The sequence below is a fragment of the Gorilla gorilla genome, chromosome 14 (assembly GCF_029281585.2).
Source record: "Gorilla gorilla gorilla isolate KB3781 chromosome 14, NHGRI_mGorGor1-v2.1_pri, whole genome shotgun sequence".
Classification (NCBI taxonomy): domain Eukaryota; kingdom Metazoa; phylum Chordata; class Mammalia; order Primates; family Hominidae; genus Gorilla; species Gorilla gorilla.
In genome coordinates, this window is record NC_073238.2 from 26,122,351 (window position 1) to 26,140,326 (window position 17,976).

At 41.8% G+C, this 17,976-nt stretch overlaps 1 long non-coding RNA gene across 1 annotated transcript in view; it reads left to right on the top strand.

Moving 5' to 3' along the window:
• LOC115931739 (uncharacterized) overlaps nt 1-15,916 on the top strand; it is a 96,289-nt gene extending 80,373 nt beyond the window's left edge. The window contains exon 3 of the long non-coding RNA XR_008670909.2: nt 15,683-15,916. This is a non-coding gene — a long non-coding RNA (uncharacterized lncRNA). The remainder of the gene's footprint in view (nt 1-15,682) is intronic.
• The last annotated feature ends 2,060 nt before the right edge of the window (nt 15,917-17,976 follow it).

The window sequence follows — 17,976 nt, forward strand, 5'->3', positions numbered from 1 at the left end:
TATAAGCCCCTAAGTCTAACCAGTGTTTTGAGTTTTTCACTTATCTTATGTGTAGCCACCATGCATGTAACATTAAGACATCAATTACATGTGTATGCTTTTGCCTCTTGTTAATTTTTGTTGCTGTTGTTTTTTCAATTTAATTCACAGGCTCCAGCACAAAATGTAAGATGGGATAGGAAAAGCTTTTTTCCTACCCAACAGAATGCTGAAAATGTAAATATTTTTTCTTTGGTTTACAGTAATAAGGAGTGTGATTCCTTTTTTTTTCTACCTCTTCTACTTCTGCGTTTTAAGAGCTCTGTAGCTTAGTGAGCTCCCAGGCTTATGAACACCCTGACACAGCTAGTCTTGAAATGTTGCCAGCATTGTAGGATTTGCATACTTAACATGCTACTTATACTGCCATAAAGTATGTAAGGTGGAAAGGATATTGTCTTTTAGTGTGGGTACATAGAGCATGGCACGAGTTGTTGCCAGCCTCACATCACATCTGTCTTCTGCTTTTATACTTTACATCCAGGGTCATACAGTCAAGTTTAGACATTTTTAAAAATCTTATTTCTGTATTACTAAATTATTCACGGAGCCAGACTCTTCTAAGTTACTCTGGGAAAATGCCTTAGGCCTTCCAAGGACACAAAATTTTCATTCTTATAAAAAGCATTTGGCTAGGAATCAGAAGACCTACATTTTCATTCAAGAACTGGTACTAGTTTGTGTTGTGATTTTAGGCAGATCCATTATTGTCTCTAAGCCACAATGTCCTGAACTCCAAAACCACAGCATTGGCCTAGATGGTTTCTTAGGCCTCTCTTTGTGTCAGGAATTGGTGAGTTCTTGGTCTCACTGACTTCAAGAATGAAGCCACGGACCCTCGCAGTGAGCGTTACAGTTCTTAAAGGCGGTGTGTCCAGAGTTTGCTCCTTCCTCTTGTCTGGAGTTGTTCATTCCTCCTGGTGGGTTCGTGGTCTGGCTGGCTCAGGAATGAAGCTGTAGACCTTCGCGGTGAGTGTTAGAGCTCATAAAGGCAGTGTGGACTCAAAGAGTGAGCAGAAACAAGATTTATTGCAAAGAGCAAAACAACAAAACTTCCACAGTGCAGAAGGGGACCCTAGCAGGTTACCACTGCTTGCTCAGGCAGCCTGCTTTTATTCCCTTATCTGGCCCCACCTACACCTTGCTGATTGGTCCATTTTACAGAGAGCTGATTTGTCTGTTTTACAGAGAGCTGATTGGTCCATTTTGACAGGGTGCTGATTGGTGCATTTACAATCCCTGAGCTAGACACAAAAGTTCTCCAAGTCCCCACTAGGTTAGCTAGACACAAAGCACTGATTGGTGCATTTACAAACCTTGAGCTAGACACAGGTTGCTGATTGGTGCATCCACAATCCCTTAGGTAGACACAAAAATTCTCCAAGTCCCCACTAGACACAGGAGCCCAGCTGGCTTCACCTAGTGGATCCCGTACCTGGCCGCAGGTGGATCTGCCTGCCAGTCCCGCACCATGCGCCTGCACTCCTCAGCCCTTGGGTGGTTGATGGGACTGGGAGCTGTGGAGCAGGGTGCAGTGCTCCTCGGGGAGGCTCAGGCCTTGCAGGAGCCCATGGCAAGGGGGAAGCTCAAGCATGGCAGGCTGCAAGTGCCAAGCCCTGCCCCACAGGGAGGCAGCTGAGGCCTGGCAAAAATTTGAACGCAGCACCAGTGGGCCAGCACTGCTGGAGGACTCGGTGCACCCCCTGCAGCTGCTGGCCCAGGCACCAAGCCCCTCACTCTCTGGGGCCAGCGGTGCTGGCCAGTAGCTCCAAGTGCGGGAGTGCGGGTGCCTGCCAAACCCACGCCCACAGCAGACCTGGTTCCCACCCGTGCACAGCAGCCCCTGTTCCCTCTGACGCCTCTCCCTCCACACCTGTCCACAGCAGAGGGAGCTGGCTGTGGCCTCAGCCAGCCCAGAGAGGGGCCCCCACAGTGCAGTGGTGGGCTGAAGGGCTCCTCAAATGCGGCCAGAGTGGGCGCCGAGGCCGAGGAGGCACCAAGAGCCAGCCAGGGCTGCTAGGGCTGCCAGCACATTGTCACCTCTCATCTTTAATACAAATTTTGCTATATGCTCTAAGGCTACAATTTTGTCTTGTTACTCTGGTAATAATACACTTTCAGGCAGTAACTTGAAATAAAATTCAATTTTCATAAAATCTCCGGAAAACTGGAGAAAGAGAGAATTTTATTTCAGTATTGTTGTCCTGTGGATTGGAATATGTTCTAACTCACATCATAATTCTTGAAACATTATAAAATATAAAAGCTTAAACTAATATGTTTAATTGACTCCAAGATCATTAATGAAAAGTATATAAATAGGAATACAGATGTAGTAATAAAAGAGAATTATCAGTTACCCTTAATTTAATTGGTGTCACCTTAGCTTTTAGAAGGGTAATAGGTAAAGACTGTTGTGCTCAGAACACCAGAAATCTATTCGAACTAGGTGAAAATTTGCTAGTGAAGGTATTTGTGAAAATAGAAATGCAGCTTATGTAAAAACTATTCACTTACATATGCCCACAAATACAGAAACATCTGAATGCTCAGTTTTAACCTATTCCTCAGTAGGTTAAAGTGCTCTGGGCTTACTTGTCTCTTCCTCTTGACTTGGAGAGAAGAGAAGCCTTTGCTTTTACTCGGCATGAAGGAGCCTCAGAATAGTCACATCTCAATTCTTAGATGCCTGAGAGCTTTGTAATGCAAATCAGGCTGCTCCTTTTTTCTTACCAGCAACTTAATTTGGGACAGGATTGATTGACTAGAAAGTTTGCTAATCAGTTTGAAACAAAACTAGTCTGGGGGCCAATGGAAGTTTGCCAGAACCTCCCTTCCGAAGACAAGGTCGACAGCTGGTCTCACTTTGGAAATGCTTTTGCCCATTATCTTATCATTTGGTCCATTTTATATGGTCCACATCTCAAATTACAATGTTTTTTTGAAGGCACTCCAGAGAAAAGAAAGAGAAAAAAAGACACCACACATGACTTAGAGAACAGATTTTATAATACTTTGAAAATGAGGTACCTCGTTGTAAATTTAAAATCCACCTCCTGATTGTTTTAGAGTTGATAAGTATGTTGACGGTTGTGAATGACTGCTGAGCTGTGGCTTTTGGGTGTAGCGGATGTGACAACCTTTGCTGGTGAAGCAAAGAAAACAAGTTTGATTTGACCATGAGAACATATGAATTCCTGAACTGTTAAAAATAATAACTCTTGTTTGTGTCATTCTCCGAAGTTTTAAAATAAAATTAGATCATTGTGCCCAAACCAAAAAGTTCTGAAGTCATTGAAGTGACGGAATCATAGGATGCACTGCAGAGGCTGAAATTCCAAACCTTGTAGGGACAGGAAGGTAACGTGAATGTATGAATTGGACTAAATGTGGATAGCAGGGAAGAGAGGGTTCTATGGAAAACTAGAAAGAATATGCTTCTAAGGATGTTCAAATTTGGATTTAGAAAACAAATACCAAGCCTGCAAAACAAGAGACCTGGAATAAATTATCAGCTTTGAAAAAATCAAGAGTTTGAAAAAATATATTAATTCTTATTTCAGAGACATCCATGTAATTCAGTGTCTTTCACAAGGCAGACAAAAAGAGCTTAGGAGAGAGAGACAAAGGAAAATAGAAACAAACAAAAGGTGTTAAGTTTCTAAAAAACAGGCACTGTGTTGGGCTTTGAACATATAGAATAGCATGAATTCTCACCATGACTACCTGCAGTAGCCAGTATTATTCCCACTTCATGGATGAAAGATTCAATCTTAGAGAGTTTAGGTAACTTATAACAGTAGAAAAGCAAGAATTTAATTACAAATCCTGTGTTCTCTTCTCTATACTAAATGTATGAACTCAAGCAAGTTATTTATCCTCTTTATTCTTCATGTTTTAATGGGCATAATAATGGTTTATTCACTAGAATATTTTAAGAATTAAAAAAGTTAATAATTGTAAAAATTCTCACAGAATTTTTTTTATGTTTGTTGAATATGAAAGTATGATCATTACTTTTGTTGAGCAACTATCAGCATAGCAGATGTTTAAACTGTTTCTGCAGAGGGATTTGGGCAAGACAACTTTTATTCTTATACCTGGGTTTTATTATGAAGTTATATCCAGTTAAGCTTGCGAGAATTTGGAGTGCAGCCTGCAGTTGTATGATGGCTGAGGAATACAGGAACATTGTGGTTACTGTAAACATGAGAGTAATAACTGCAAACTAAGGAATAACAGTATGTTAATCAGGATCCTCCAAAGAAACAGAAGTGTGTGTGTGTGTGTGTTTGTGGGTGTGTGTGTAGAGAGATTAATTGTAGGGAATTGGCTTCCACAATTATAGAGGCTGAGAAGTCCTGTGATCTCTAGTTGGCAAGCTGAAGCCTGGAGACCTTGCAGAGCTGATGGTATAGTTCCAGCCTGTCTGAAGGCCTGAGAACCTGGAGGGCTGATGGTGTGATTTACAGTTCAAAAGCCAGTGCGCTCAAGACCCAGAAGATCTAATGTTTCCATTTGAGTCAGAAGCCAGGAAAAGACTGGTGATGTTCCAACTCAAGCAGCCGGGCAGAAGGAGTTCCCTTGTTCCACAAGAGGGCCAGACATTTTGTTTTATTCAGGCCTTCAGTTGGTTGGATAAGATTCACCTACATTAGGAGGACAATTAGCTTTACTCTATCAATTTAAATGTTAGTCTCCTCCTGAAACTCTCACAGCCCTCACAGACATACCAAGAATAATGTTTGGCTTAATATCTGGGCACCCTGTAGCCCAGTCAAGTTGACACATAAAAGTAATCATCACATATGGTAATATATAATAGGATAAGCTGTAATGAGTTAGGAAATGGTCTGATGTTAAGAAAATAATAAAGAAAGCAAATGTGTTGAATGCCTGTGGGAACTTGTAACAAGATAGTCATGCACATGGTGAAGAAATTTGTTAGCTGAAGAAGTTCAATACACTGGCTCCTCCAAGATAACTTTCCCACAGGAAACTTTGGGAGCTACTCAGGTATTGCATCCTCTGGGAGTAATTAACTATTCACTAACAGGAGGTTTGCATGTAACCAGCAACAGCAGGTAAAATTTCAGGTGCTTCTATCAAAGAACTAGAGAGATAGCTCAGCCACTGCTGGATCCTGTGCAAGGATCCCTGGAGAATGCACCTTCCCTGAGGTGTGATGTGACACTTACAATATACCCTGATGTATATTGTATACGTTTTATTGAGTTGGAGCCAGATGGGGTCTATTTACTCCCAGTTGATTTTCAGAATCATCATTTTTATATATTCTCAACAAACCTGTCCCTCTCTCTCCTCGTGGTAACCACCTGGCACAACTCTATCCCTTGTAAATCCAGCTCTCCACAGAGCTGAGTGTGGCTGGAGAAGCCCACAGTGACGCTGATTGCTCTTCCCTTACATTTGTGATCACTAACCGGGGCTGGCTGCCTGCTTTGCAGGGCCCAGGACAAAATGAAAGTGTGGGGCTGTTCGTTCAGAAGACATTTTAAAAAAGCCTCATTAAATCCACTAAAATCTAAGGTGTTTTCATTTTAAAAATAATTTGTGACTTATAAACCATAAAACAGGCAACAGTGACACACGAGAAATAACATAAACTTACAAATTGCAAAAATTATGTGTGACTCCACAGTCACACACATTAAGCCACTAATGCAGCTGGCCCTGCTGCTAACCGCTAGTAGGCTCCTAGCACACCTGCCATTCTAATGCCTTCCCTCGCTCATTCATGTTTCTGGGAGGCTCCTTCAGATTCTCTCTCCTTTTAAGCCTCTAATGTTTTCTCTCCCATCCTCACTCTCAGTTAATGACTTTGGGGTATATGTCACTGAAAGAAAAACAAATTTAAGCCAAAACCAGAATAAGATGAGAGCTTCTGCAAACTGCTACTTCCTCATCACCCCCCACCTGGATCTATGGCCAAACATTGTCTTCCTTTTTGTTACCCATAAGTTAAACTGGAGCACTAAATCCCAATGTCTCTCTCGAATTCCAGCAATTCTCCTACCTCCCACAATGTCGACTTTTCTGTCTCTACTGGAGTGTTCCTATCAACATGCACAGTTGAATTTTCCCATCTGGCACTACCTGTCCTGATCTTATGTTCCTTTCAAACTACTGCACTATTTCTGCTTTCTTCAGAGTGAAATTCTTTGAAAGGGTTTTCATATTTACCATCTCCAATTTTTGTCTTCATTTTTCCTCTCAGATCCACTAGGTCTGACAGTTTCCTCTGTCCTTTCACAGAAATTGCTCATTTCAAAATGTGAATATCTTCCATGTTGTTACAGCCCATGATCGATTCTTAACCCTCTTCTCACTTAGCCATGAATAGCATTTGCACAGCTGGTTGTTGCCTGACCCTCAAACACTTTCTCACTTGGCTCCATGACACCACAGGCTTCTTGGTTTCCTTCCTTCATCGTTGGCCTCATTTCTCCCTCTGCTCTGCTGGTTCCTGCTGTTCATCCTGTCCTTTACAAACTGCAACAGCTTAGGGGCTAGTCCTCTGACATCTCTACCCGCATGTACTCCCTTAGGGATTTCAAACAGTCTCATAGCTTTAAGCACCATCCATACACTGACGACTCCCAGATTCAAAGGTTTAGTCCAGACCTTACCCTTGAACTCCAAATGGGTATACCCACGTACCTAGGAGATAATCCTTACACTCCCTTCTTTCTCCACTATGCTTAATTTAATCTGTCAGAACATCTGTGATTCTATCTTCCAAATAGATCCATAACCTGACCACTCTTCACCACTCATCTTGCTACTCCTGGTCCAAGTCACCTCCACCTTGCACTTGGATTATGGCAATAGTCTCTTAACTGTTCTCCCTCTTCCATTGGTTCTTCTTAATCTTCTATTCATTACATAGGGATCCTGTTAAAAGACAGGTCTGGTAATATCAGTCCTTTGTAAACATGTCCAATGGCTTCTCACCACAATCAGTAAAAACCAAAAACCCTCCATCTGGTGGCCCCCAGCCCCTTCCTCCTCCACCTCACATGTGCTTCCTTTGCTCACCCTCCCTTGACTGCTTGCTGCTCTTCAAACGTGTTAGGTTATGCTCCTTCCTCTGGGCCTCTGTCAGCAACATCCTTTCTCCAACATCTTTGTGGGTGGCTCTCTCACTTTTACAGGTCTTGCTCATGGGCCTTCTGGCAAGCCCTTCCCTGATCACCATGCTTGCTTGGCAGGCTGGCACTCTGTCTGCCATGTTTAGTTTTCTTCATGAGATCAGAAAGTCCTGTTTGTCTTCTTTACTGCTTTATGACCAGGGCCTAGAAGCACTTGGCACAACTAGGCATTCAGTACAGATTTATTAATTGAATGACTAAATAGCAGTTGTGAATCAGAAAACAATGGAAACTATATCTCCAAAACTTTGTGATGAATAAAACTGGCTAAAATATGAGAATTTTATGTACCTTAGTCACATATCATAAGATTTTCTAAGTATAATTCATACTTGGTTGCATGTCCTAAGATCTTTTTAGGGAGGTTTCCTCTTTCTAAGGGGATTCAAAGATATCAGTGAAACCTGAAAATTGTCTTGGGTTAAGTAGTGCATTGTGGAGTACCAAATGGCATGAAAGAACAAAACTGCTGTCATTGTGACTGCCATAGTCAATGTCAATGTTGGATATGACTGCATGAGCTGACAGCCCCTGGAGCATGTGAAATATATGAAATGCACACTGGACGTAACAGAGCATTTTTGCAGGGAGCTGGACCAACTCTTTTATATGACTAAGATGCTATTTGCAGTTCATATAAAGGAAAAAAGCAAATATGCTCCATGCAGTGCCTAAAAGAGCCCTAGTGGCTTCAGGGTAGAAAGCCATCCCACTTCTCTTCAGCAGAGCATGAAATCAACCTACTACCTTTTATCAGGTTACTTACATAAAGGAATTGTACCTATTAATAAAACATCATGCATCTTGTTTCTCCAAGAGCAATGATAACCAAACTCTCCTTTCCCGTTCCCTCTTCCTTCCTTCTCTGGGGTCACTTTTTGCTGCCCTGTGTTCTGTTCAGCATGCATTGGCCATGAGGATCTGATTGTTAGTCCAGATGACTTTGAAGTAGTTTTTCTTATGGTAAGGTTTTCTCCTAAGTCTGTAGCATCGAATCCTTGTTTTATGGTTGATCCATGCCTAACCTGAAGATGATAGAATGCAAATTCTGCTTTATATTTGTGTATATAAATATTGCATCAGTCACATGTCCATTTTGGTGGCAACATCGTCTGTGGTTTTCTTAGCTGCCCTGGGATCGGATTTGCTTAATCATGTTCCCTTTTCTTTCAGGTTGTGCTTGGCTTCTTGCTGCCCACACCTACTCCATGATTTCATGCTAATTTCTGCCCTTCTTCTCAGTTAGTGAAAGCTTCCCCGCACTCATTATCAGCACACTTGAATGTCCACTTAGTGTCAGACATACAATTTTTAAAGTGAGAATTTCATCCAGGACTTTTACAAAGCCTCTCATGTGGCCACTGACTGCAGTTAAAAAAAATAGCCTGTTAGAATGGTCACCTTGACATCATAGTCCAAAAGTGTCCCAATAATGGATGTGCAAAAAAATTCTGAAACCATCATAGGAGTTAAAAATGAGAACACCAGCCCACAAAGAATGGTATCACCCAAACATTTGGACCAAGTCCACAGTTCTTATGTTTCTGTGCCACATAGCATAGACAGCCTAATATATTTAAAGTAACACTTAAAATGTACTTTACAGATTCAAATTTTAGCTGCTTGTTTCTATTTGCCAATACAGAACATAAGTTTTGAAAAAATAAACTTTTAATTGAAAATTTTACAAAAAGTAAAATAAAAAACTGCTTATATTTCCATCCAAGGGAAAGAAGATACACATAGTAAATACTTTAAAAGTATGTATATTCTTTCACCCACTTTTAGGATTTATCCTAAGTATAACTAGCTGTTTTATAAAGATGTTCATCATCATTATTTACAGTAAGAAAAAATGAACCTAAATGTTGACAGATAGAATTCACGGAGTGAGCTATGGTGCATGCACACAGTGGGGAATTACGCAGGACTGAACACTATGTTTAAAAGCATTTTTAATGGCATGTCAAACACTTATTCTAATATGGAAAATACAGTGACTTCGTGGATATACAAAAACATCCTCATTTTTGTGTAATCGCGTATCATATATGATCCTAAGTACGTAATACTAAACATGAGAAAAAATGCTTGCTAAAAACAGACCAAAATGTAGAGGGCTGCCACTGTGTGGTGTGATCGGGTGACTTTTTGCCTTTTAATTTATATTTTTATTGGCACAGAACATTGTTCTCATGTGCCCGAAGAGATTTAAAGATGATCTTGAGATGATTAGCGATTAGCCTCCTCTCAGAGTCCTGCCGGGGTAGATAACAGGGAAGATTGGGGCAGGTCAGAGCTGACTCCAGGACGTTTGTGCTTGGTGCCCCGCTGCAAGGGACAGCAGCTCCGCAGCTCCAGCCCACTGTTTGTCACAGGTCCTTGGTGACTGTCTTACCAGTTATTTTCAAATTCAAGATAAAATGGAGATAGAGACTTTCACATAAAACTTTCTACATTTAACTAGCAGCAATTATATTTTTTTGTCATAAAACAAAGGGTAGGCCAAACAAAACGTCTTAAGAGTAAATCTGTCTACAATGTGTTCAGGAAACGAACACAGGTCAGGTTTATGTGGAAGATATCCAGGGCATAGCACATCTGCTGGAAGCATTTCAGTCATGAGCACAGCTGGGTATTGGCCGTGAACCTGGTGTGCATTGAATACACATCCCCGTGGCCCGTACAGTGTGTTCCCTGTGGATAGTTTATTAGGTTTCTTTATTCCCTTCATCTATTCTTCCCTTTCCTTTCTTCCTTCCTTTTTGCTTCCCTCTCTCTCTTCCTGTCTTTATTAAATATATGGGATGCAGATTTGATGAATATGTCAATCAAAGATCACCAAGAAGTCTTAAACAGGTAAACCACAGAAAACAGTCAGGATCAGAATAAGAACAGTTTAGTGGTTCTCAAGCTTTTTGTTCTCAGAACTTCTTTATAATCTAAAATGTGTTGCGCCCCCTGAAAAGCTTTCACTTTTATGGGATAAAAATAAATATTTATAAAACATATAGTACAAAATATAAATATATAAATAAATTTGATTTGTTTATATAAATATGTATATAAAACCATATTTATCATATTAAGATTTGAAATGGACAAATATTTAAAATATTTATTAGTTAATTTTAAATAATTACCAACCTTTCAAATAAATAACATTTTAATGAAAATTAAAAAAAATTAAATTCCGCCTGGCGCAGTGGCTCATGCCTGTAATCTCAGCACTTTGAGAGGCCGAGGCGGGTGGATCTTTTGAGTTCAGGAGTTCGAGACCAGCCCAACCTACATTGTGATACCCCATCTCTACTAAAAATCCAAAAAAATTAGCTGGGTGTGGTGGCATGTGCCTGTAGTCCCAGCTGCTTGGGAGGCTGAAGCAGGAGAATTGCTTGAACCTGGGAGGCAGAGGTTGCAGTGAGCCAAGATCGTGCCACTGCACTCCAGCCTGGGAGACAGAGCAAGACTCCCTCTCAAAAAAAAAAAAAAATTAAATTCCAATTTATTTTTTATTTTAATTTATTTAGTTCTAAAATTATATTTAATTTTGTAATTTATTTTAATTGTATATTAATCACATTTATTTTAAAACCAAGTAAATGTGTTGAGAAGAGAGAAATTGTTTTACATTTTTGCAAATCTCCTTAATGTGTAGCTTAATAAAAGATAACTGTACTATTCTGTTTCTGCATTTAATCTGTTATGAAGTCACCTATCATGAATCTTCTGGAAAATTCCACGTATATTTGTGAGAGAATGAGGGTAAAAATGGCGAATAACATCTTAGTATTATTATAAAAGTCATTTTGGCCTCCTGTTGCCACTGAAAATGTCTCAAGATGTCCCAGGGGACTTTGGCCCACACTTTGAGAATCAATGTTCAGGCTCCTTTCTGAGCTGATTATGTAGCTGAGCACGTTGAACATCATGTGATTGAGAACCTGCCCCTTCCAGCCTTCATCTCTTCCATTAGCTTCCCTAAACCATTCATTTTTTAGGGCATTATTTTCTATCAAATACAAACACCAGTGGAAGAGAGAACACATGAAGCCATTAGTAGTTTAATGCCTTAATGTGAATAAATTTAATTCATTTCAGTTTGAGAGTCCATGGGGTCACAAAGGAGATGAAAGAGAAAGTACAAGAGCCAGACATAAGGTTGGAAAGAACCCTGTCCCCAGTGAAAGGCCAATTTTTTCTTTCACAGCATCATCTTGGAACAACCTGCTTTCTGGATTCTTAGCTCACAAGTTTGAAAAGGAGCCATTCCCTGATCTATTTTAATTGCTTATCTTCAAAAACTATCTGAACTACGGTACCCTGTGGCTACTACCTTCCAATTTAGGACTCAGGTTTCCAGGAAAAGAAAAGAGTTACAACTACTAATAAAAGTCAGTCAAAGTAACTGCTCCTCTTTGAAAGTTTCAGCTCTTATTTTAGATATGGGGGTTCACATGCAGGTGTGTTACATGGGTGTATTACACTCAGCTAGTGAGTATCGTACCGCTGGGTAGTTTTTCAATGCATGCCCCTCCCTTCTTTGCCCCCCACAGTCCACAGCGCCTGTTGTTCCCATGTGTACGTCCATGTGTGCTCAATGCATAGCTTGGAGCTCCCACCTATAACTGAGAACATGCAGTGTTTAAACCCCACTAATTTCTTTGAAAAAGTATTTCTGTTGATAACCCTGCAGGAAGCTCTTATTAATGTCTTCATCCTTTAAACCTACTTAGCCCTATGCTGCATTAGTCACTTGTACTTTTTTAAAAAACTATTTTTTTCTCTCATTCTGACTTACTTATCCTTACATGCATTGCTATTTCTTCATTCCTAAGGAAGTACGCATTCGATTTAAGCATCTGTGCTGAGACATCCTTGGAAATTAAATTCTAGTCTTTTTTAATGGGGCAAAATGGAAATATAATCTCAGGTAATGCTTTCCAGTTCAGCTTACTGCTGGTTTTTGCAGATGGAATTATAAACATACTTAATCAGAGGGATATTCCAATAAACTTTAGCCACAGTATATTCGTGCCTTTGCATGGGAAGAGTTGATCTCTCCTCAAGCTAGCTGCAGCCTGCGTCTTCTGAGGGAAGAGCTGTCTTCACTTGCGTGGGATGAATTTGAGGGATCACTGGCCTTGCCGTCTGAGAGTGCGGTCCCTGAGCTGGGAGGATTCTGCTGAGATTAGGTCATGCAATCAGCCTGAGGTGCCACCATGGGGGCGAGCTCAAATTATAGTTTTGGTACCATGCCTGAGTTTAGTCAGCAAAAGTAATTCACACCAGAGGGGGAATGTGCAAGAGGTCAATAACAGAATGAGAAATCAGGGGCAGGGAAAATGCAGGTTGTGAAAGACGATGAAGTGATGATTAGAGGCAGGCTAGGGTGGCCTACCAGTGGTGAAGTCCTGGGAGTGAAGAAGACGTTTGCTTCATAAATAAAGAAAGTCTTCTGTGCTGCAGGAGAATCAACTGTTGAGAGGGGTGAACGGATGCAGGGTAGTTTCCCTGTTACCACATCCAAACAGATGTTGGTAACTGCCATTTCAAAAATACCACCGGAATACTCATTATTTAAATGTTTTTATTACACCACAACTTTGGAAAACATCTCTAAGCCAGGCATATAAGCCAAGGTTACATAGTATGTCAGGAAAGGTATAACAATTGAATTAATTAACTGTGTTTTGTCTATGATTTTTAAGAAAAAAATCTATATTTTCTGCGAGTAGTGAGCAATACTTATCAGTTGGTTAGTCACTTGTGTCTGCGAATTTCATCACCAGCATGATCGGAAAGGTATCTCCCCTCAGCTTCATTTGCAGGGAGGCCTGAGTCGCTCTCAGCCGCCCCCATTTCTGCGCTGCAGCTTCTGGGGAGCCCCTGACACCACAGACCCCAGAGCAGCCCCTGCCGACAGCGTGCCTGCTCCGGACAATCCCGAGCTAAGGATCTGTTAGTATTAACTGGGATTTTCTGTCTCGTATAATGCATGGAGCAGTGTTTCTTAAGGAATGAATTTGTGAAGAAAATGCACAGCTGCCCCAAACACTGTAGGCACTGAACGAGCAATCATGGCTTCTCTCTTTGCAGAAATCTCTGTGGACTTTCCTGTTCGTGGGAGGAGTGCCTTTTTCTAGGGTGCAGTGGCTTCCTCTCCATGCTCACCTCGCACACTCCCGGCTCTGCCTCTGCCCTCCGGCCACCGGTCCCCCAGTCGTGCCACGTCCCTGCTGCCTGAGGGGATGCTTGCATGGCTCCCTCTGCCGGGACTTTCCACCTATATGCTTGGCCTTGACCCCTCACTCACATACCCTTTTCTTCACAACTCTTTCCTGACTCTCGACACCATCCTACACTCACAGAGTACTGCATGCCTTTCTGACATAGCCGTGTGTCAGTGTGCTGTGTGAAGTGTTTTCATGTGTATATGACTATTTGCATGTTATAGCAGTGTGTCAGTGTGCTGTGTGAAGTGTTTTCGTGTGTGTGACTATTTGCGTGTTACAGCAGTGTGTCAGTGTGCTGTATGAAGTGTTTTCATGTGTATATGACTATTTGTGTGTTACAGCCGTGTGTCAGTGTGCTGTGTGAAGTACTTTGGTGTATGTGACTATTTGCATGTTACAGCAGTGTGTCAGTGTGCTGTGTGAAGTGTTTTCATGTGTGTGACTATTTCCGTGTTATAGCAGTGTGTCCGTGTGCTGTGTGAAGTGTTTTCGTGTATATGACTATTTGCGTGTTATAGCAGTGTGTCAGTATGCTGTGTGAAGTGTTTTCGTGTATATGACTATTTGCGTGTTATAGCAGTGTGTCAGTGTGCTGTGTGACGTGTTTTCATGTGTATATGACTATTTGCGTGTTATAGCAGTGTGTCAGTGTGCTGTGTGAAGTGTTTTCATGTGTGTGACTATTTGCATGTCATAGCCGTGTGTCAGTGTGCTGTGTGAAGTACTTTGGTGTATGTGACTATTTGCATGTTACAGCAGTGTGTCACTGTGCTGTGTGAAGTGTTTTCATGTGTATGACTATTTGCGTGTTACAGCAGTGTGTCAGTGTGCTGTGTGAAGTGTTTTCGTGTATATGACTATTTGCGTGTTATAGCAATGTGTCAGTGTGTTGTGTGAAGTACTTTGGTGTGTGTGACTATTTGCGTGTTATAGCAGTGTGTCAGTGTGCTGTGTGAAGTGTTTTCGTGTATATGACTATTTGCGCGTTATAGCAGTGTGTCAGTGTGCTGAGTGAAGTGTTTTCGTGTATATGATTATTTGTGTGTTATAGCAGTGTGTCAGTGTGCTGTGTGACGTGTTTTCATGTGTATATGACTATTTGCATGTTATAGCCGTGTGTCAGTGTGCTGTGTGAAGTGTTTTCATGTGTATGACTGTTTGCGTGTTATAGCCGTGTGTCGGTGTGCTGTGTGAAGTGTTTTCGTGTATATGACTATTTGCATGTTATAGCACTGTGTCAGTGTGTTGTGTGAAGTACTTTGGTGTATGTGACTATTTGCATGTTACAGCAGTGTGTCTGTGTGTTGCGTGTTTTGGTGTATATAACTATTCACATGTTACAGCAGTGTGTCAGTGTGCTGTTTTCGTGTATATGACTATTTGCATGTTATAGCACCATGTCAGTGTGCTGTGTGAAGTGTTTCCGTGTATATGACTGCGTGTTATAGCAGTGTGTCAGTGTGCTGTGTGAAGCGTTTTCATGTGTATGACTATTTGCATGTTATAGCCGTGTGTCGCTGTGCTGTGTGAAGTGTTTTCATGTGTGTGACTATTTGCGTGTTATAGCAGTGTGTCAGTGTGCTGTGTGAAGTGTTTTCGTGTGTATGACTATTTGCATGTTACAGCAGTGTGTCAGTCTGCTGTGTGAAGTGTTCTGTTTATGTGACTATTTGTATGTTACAGCAGTGTGTCTGTGTGTTGCATGAAGTGTTTTGGTGTATATGAGAATTTGCATGTTACAGCAGTGTGTCAGTGTGCTGTGTGAATTGTTTTCGTGTATATGACTATTTGCATGTCATAGCAGTGTGTCAGTGTGCTGTGTGTTTTGTGTATGTGACTATATGCATCTTCCAGCAGTGTGTCAGTGTGCTGTGTGAAGTGTTTTCGTGTATCTATTTACGTGTAATAGCAGTGTGTCAGTGTGCTGTGTGAAGTGTTTTCGTGTATCTGAGTATTTGCATGTTATAGTAGTATGTCAGTGTGCTGAGGGAGGTGTTTTAGTGTATATGACTATTTGCATGTTTTCTGCACACTAGATGGAGTGCAGAGTGTGTTGCCTGTTTTTCTCCACTGCTCCATCCTCAGTGCCTGCTACAGTGTTGGACACACAGTAGGGGTTCAGTAAATGCTAGTGAACAGTTGATTAAATGAGCAAAAACCTTTATTGAATACCTACCATGTTCCAGACATGGCTAACTGATGAGAATTTACCAATTACATGCTTGCTGCCTTCAGGGAGCTCAACCTCACAAGACAGACCATCATGTAGAGACAACTGCTACACAACATGGGAAGAACTGCTAGAGATGTAAAGATGTAAAGACCCAAAATGAAGAAGCCAGAACACATGAACACGAAACCAGCCAACCAACAAACACAAGCAGATGGTGCATAGAGTCTGGGGACCAACTGCACGGTGCTGAGGAATGCAGGTGGAGGCAGAGTGGAAATCACCTGAGTTTCCATCAGGCAAGAGTTGCACTTGAATTTGAGTTCTGGCACTTGCTGAGCCTCTATGATTCTGTCTTCTGTAAAACAGGAGTAATAATATTTATTTATATCTACCATACAGGCAATTGTGAGATTTACTTAAGACATACTGTCTTAGTCCATTTTTCTGCTGCTTGTAACAGAATACCTGAAACTAGGTGACTTATTTTTAAAAAGCTTATTTCTTAGAGTTATGAAGGCTGAGAAGTCCAAGGATGGGGGTCTGCAGCTGGTGAGGGCCTTCTTGCTGATGGGAAATCAGAAGAGCCCTAAGGTGGTTCAGAGCACCACATGGCAAGGGGCCGAGGATGCTAGTGTGTTAGCTCAGATCTCTCTTCTTCTTGTAAGGCCACTAGTTCCTCTCCCATGATAACCCGTTTAGCCATTAACCCACTAGTTCTTTAATCCATGAGTAGATTGATTCATAAGGGGATAATCCCTGTGATCCAATCACCACTTAAAGTATGCCCCTCTCAATACTCCCATATCGGGGATTGTTGCAACACAAATTAAGATGGCCTATTAGATACCCTTAATCTTACGTCTTAAGGTGTTCTGTGATGTTGCAGTTCAACCCCCTCTCATTCCTCTCTACTCTTTTAGCAGTTACAAACAAACAAACTCACCAAAGAAACCACCAGACAAACATACATCCAATAGTATTGTGTCCGGAATTGGTGGGTTCTTGGTCTCACTGACTTCAAGAATGAAGCCACGGACCCTTGCGGTGAGTGTTACAGTTCCTAAAGATGGTGTGTCCAGAGTTTGTTCCTTCAGATGTTCAGATGGGTCCAGAGTTTCTTCCTTCTGGTGGGTTTGTGGTCTCACTGGCTTCAGGAGTGAAGCTGCAGACCTTCACAGTGTTACAGCTCATAAAGCTAGCACGGACCCAAAGAGTGAGCAGCAGCCGCCAAAGACGGTGCAGACCCAAAGACTGAGCAGCAGCCAGATTTATTGCAAAAGGCAAAAGAACAAACCTTCCACAGTCTGGAAGACCCTAACTGGTTGCCACTGCTAGCTCAGGCAGCCTGCTTTTATTCCCTTATCTGGCCCAACCCACATCCTACTCATTGGCTCATTTTAGAGAGAGTTCATTGGTCCATTTTACAGAAACCTGATTGGGCCATTTTACAGAGAGCTGATTGGTCCATTTTGACAGAGCGCTGATTGGTGCATTTACAAACCTTTCGCTAGACACAGAGCACTGATTGGTGCATTTACAATCCTTTAGCTAGACAGGAAAGTTCTCCAAGTCCCCACCAGATTAGCTAGACACAGAGCACTGATTGATGTGGTTACAAACCTCTAGCTAAACAGAAAAGTTCTCCAAGTCCCCACCCGACACAGAAACCCAGCCGGCTTCACCTCTCAATGGCACTTGCCCTGAGACTTTGCGGCACCTAGCCTGGGTACTCCGGCAGCCTAGTAGGCACCGGCCAGCCACACCGAGTGTGGGCCCCTGAGCCTGCACCCACCCGGAACCAGCACTGGCCCGTGAGCATGCACAGGCCCGCTCCCGCCTGCGCCTCTCCCTGCACACCTGGTGGGGAGGAGAGGGAGCCGCCGGGCCTCTGCCAGCCCCAGAGAAGGGCCCCCACAGCACAACGGTGGGCTGAAGGGCTCCTGGAGCACCGCCAGTGAGGGCTGCTAGCACGTTGTCACCTCTCAGTATTAACAATACAAATACTTTTTTGTCTTATTTGTCCTTTGACTTATTTATAACCAACAGAATGTAGAGAAAGTGATACTGATGTTGAGTGACTCTGGAGGCTAGACCAGAAAATGTTGAAGAGTATCAGAATATACAACCCTAATATATGTTACTTTTGCATAAATTTTATTTTTAAAATTTTTAATTTTTATTTTAAGCTGAAGGCAATTGAGAAAAAGAAGATGCGAGAAGAGCTGTTTACCCTTCCTTTATCTGCTTAAAAGCAAGGAATAAATTTCCATTATAAAGGTGTCCCCTTGTTCTCATACCAAGAAGAGGAGACAGCATCAAGATTACTCTACATAAAGTAACCCAACTAAATAACCCT